Source organism: Plasmopara halstedii (genome assembly GCF_900000015.1).
Source record: "Plasmopara halstedii genome assembly, contig: Scaffold_3060, whole genome shotgun sequence".
Classification (NCBI taxonomy): domain Eukaryota; phylum Oomycota; class Peronosporomycetes; order Peronosporales; family Peronosporaceae; genus Plasmopara; species Plasmopara halstedii.
Genome location: NW_020189964.1, coordinates 1,975,775 through 1,976,263, shown reverse-complemented (window position 1 = coordinate 1,976,263; position 489 = coordinate 1,975,775).

The window sequence follows — 489 nt, the reverse complement described above, 5'->3', positions numbered from 1 at the left end:
TGCACCCATCGCTCAAAGAGCGCTTTGTCATCTGTAGTGCTTTCGCCAGGGGCGAGCACTACAGGTATTGTCCGCATTGTGGGTACACGAGAGCTACCTCGTTGAGCACATAGACAAGTACGATAAGCTTCCAACGGAATTTCTTGTGGAACCAAGAAACGAGCTCGAATAGCTTTTCGTGTGGCAAGTTCATCATCCGTTCTGACGGGGGGCCCGATGGACGCGTAACGATCGAGTTACCGCGTCCTTCGCTTCCAAAGCGGGATCCGCAGGGCAGAAGCCATATTCCACACGAGGGTCAATGACCGACCGCGGTAGGGCGCGCTTCAGAGTTGCCTTATGGGCAGCTTCATGCCGCCGCCTTATGGACAGCTTCATGCTGCCGCCTCTGCTCCGTCGAGGTCATTGGTGATTACATCACGCTCCTCAGTTTGACGAGAAGTCAGGGAACGGACATGGGGTCCGCAAGGCGCGAGCAGGACTCGTATA